The sequence below is a fragment of the Danio rerio genome, chromosome 1 (genome assembly GCF_049306965.1).
Source record: "Danio rerio strain Tuebingen ecotype United States chromosome 1, GRCz12tu, whole genome shotgun sequence".
NCBI lineage: Eukaryota > Metazoa > Chordata > Actinopteri > Cypriniformes > Danionidae > Danio > Danio rerio.
The window spans coordinates 24951228-24953795 of record NC_133176.1 but is presented as its reverse complement, the minus strand read 5'-3'; the positions used below and the strand labels follow the sequence as shown (position 1 = coordinate 24953795).

General features: G+C 35.5%; 1 protein-coding gene across 6 annotated transcripts in view; it reads left to right on the top strand.

The window, feature by feature from the left end:
- The first annotated feature begins 2031 nt into the window (after positions 1-2031).
- pds5a (PDS5 cohesin associated factor A) overlaps positions 2032-2568 on the top strand; it is a 42644-nt gene continuing 42107 nt past the window's right edge. For 3 of the 6 annotated variants that reach the window (XR_012391557.1, XR_012391578.1, XM_073925242.1), the window contains exon 1: positions 2032-2168. The gene's annotated coding sequence lies outside the window, so the exon portion shown is untranslated. 6 annotated transcript variants of the gene reach the window in all.

The window sequence follows — 2568 nt, the reverse complement described above, 5'->3', positions numbered from 1 at the left end:
AAAAGTAAAAGAAACCCAGAAGAGGTGACTCTCAACTCCAAAGCAAAAACACTGCATCGCCTCTAGTGGATGGAAACAGCATGACACCAATTTTGTTATGGTTACCCATGGACAGGGACAGTCAAAGAAAAACAGCTTTTGCGAAGATTGTTAAACAATCAGTCACCCTGTCTGACTGCCTGTCTGTCTGTCTGTCTGTCACGTGATCGAAAATTTGCTAAAAATAATAATTACCATTTTAAAACACTTTAACCCTTTGACTGCCCTCCACCAAACGGTTCAGCATGCTTTGACTGTTTTAAATAATTTCAAAGTAATTTCAAGAATAACTGTCTTAAATAATGATTTGCACACACTGTTGGTTTACAAAAGAAAATAATAATCTAATCTTGTTGCACTACCACACTTGATTTTGGTTTTTATTATTAAAAACATACAAGAAAACATTTTTAATGAGAATCTGAAATATTTTATGGCATATTTAAAAAAATAAAGATGATTTAGTTTTCAAAAATGTTTTATTTTGATTATGTTTTAAATAAATTGATCTTACACTTTATATTTACCCATTTTTCATAGTAAATGTAGCCTTTTGGTAGAGGCTGACATTTTAGAAATTAAGCAACATTAGGAGTTAAGAAATGCAATACAACATTTTTTTTTCTCTCGGTGAGGTAGTTAAAGAGTTAATTCAAGTAGTGTTAGGGGCAACAATTTCATAAAATAAAATGAACTAAAAAAAATTTAATGCAGTAAAATGTAAATAAGTAATCTGCTGTTTCATTAAGCTAAACAAAAATGATACATTTGTAATAGAAATAAACAAAACTGCATCAACATAATCTATTATAGCATTTATAAAATATTTTAAATGCTATTCAATTAGCAAAAAATATCATAATTCTTATTAAAATTAACAAACATAAATTACTAAAACAAACAAATGTTTATTTGATGTTAGTTAAGTATTTGCAAGGTAGATAAATGCTAAAATGAAAAAAATTTCTAAACAATAGATTAAAAAAAATTAATTCATTTTCTTTTCAGCTTAGTCTCTTTTATTAATCTGGGGTCGCCACAGCAGAATGAACCGCCAACTTATTTCACACGTTTAAACGTTTTATTATTATTATTATTCCAATTACAGCAAAGACTCCTGCAAGTCCTGCAGGAATTACAAAATCCTGCAGGATTTGCCACTTCCTTGATTCCATTGTAAAACCTGTAAGAAATTCCTGCACATATGTTCAATGTGTCCTACAGGATTTTTTAATTCCCGCAGGACAGCAGCTATCCAGCAAGGAAAAAAATAAATCCTTCAGGATTCCTGTAAAAAGTACTGCATGAATCTAAAACCTGTATAGGAATTGCCTGCACATAATGTCAATTTGTCCTGCAGGATTTCATAATTCCTAAAGGATACCAGCAGGTTGCTGCAGAAAAAATGAAAATCCTGCAGGATTCCTGTTTACTATTTTGTAAGGGTTTATGCAGAAGATGTCCTTCCAGCCGCAACCCATTACTGGGAAACATCCTTTCACACACATACACTACGGACAATTTCTACCATTTGTCTTTGGACTGTGTGGGAAACCGGACCACCCGGAGGAAACCCACACGAACGCGGGGAGAACATGCAAACTCCACACAGAAATGCCATCTGACCCAGTTGAGGCTCGAACCAGCGACCTTCTTGCTGTGAGGCGACAGCACCCCCTACTGCACCACCCTGTCGCCATAAAATAACTTAAAAGTGTAAATTGATGTTTATTATTAGTAATACTAATATAAAAATGTTAAATAACTTCATATTATATTTTATCTAAGTATTCTAGAATAATTAAAGTATTTGTATTGATGTTTTTGAGGGTGTTTGTAAGCCAATTGTGGAGGCACTCCTTCTTTAATAATTACGGTAAATCAAGTTCAGTGCCGTTTGTTTGACATTTTGAGGTGTTGCTTTTCTTAGTTGTTTGGTAACGTTTCTCCCTCTGTCCGCTGCAATACAGACTGTCAACCAAAGGGGTCGCTGCGGCTCAACTTTCCACGCGTGGACGCTCACACAGCGCTGTATGAAAGAGACGGAGCTTTGTGCCCGAAACTAAAAAAACACACCCAAACCAGAACCCGAACCGACTCATGAATTAAAACAACGACTTGTCTGTGAGGTAATGACCAGGGAATGGTTTTCAGGAGGCTGTAAGATGCAGTTGCTGGAGGGAGTTTAATTCACACAGTTTGTGTGGGATGATCAAGTTGGTGGTTGCTGTTTGCCTCGCTGAGTGAACTTATACAGAGAAAACAAGTAAACAATTCCGATTTCTTACCGTCTAAAGTTAGGTTAAGAGTCGAAATGAAGTAATGTTAAGTGAGAGATGTGGAATAAATGCTTTTGGGGTATAGGGAGTCGGAGGGTTGTGATTTTAATAGGATATGTGAGTGTTGGCTGGATGTTTGTTGAATAGTTTGAGGCCTGGAGCTGGCGGCTAGGCCATTAGCTGATCAAAGAGATTTTTTACCTTCTGAGGTGTTTTTTAGAGGTATCGTTTTAGCTGGGTATTGCGGTAA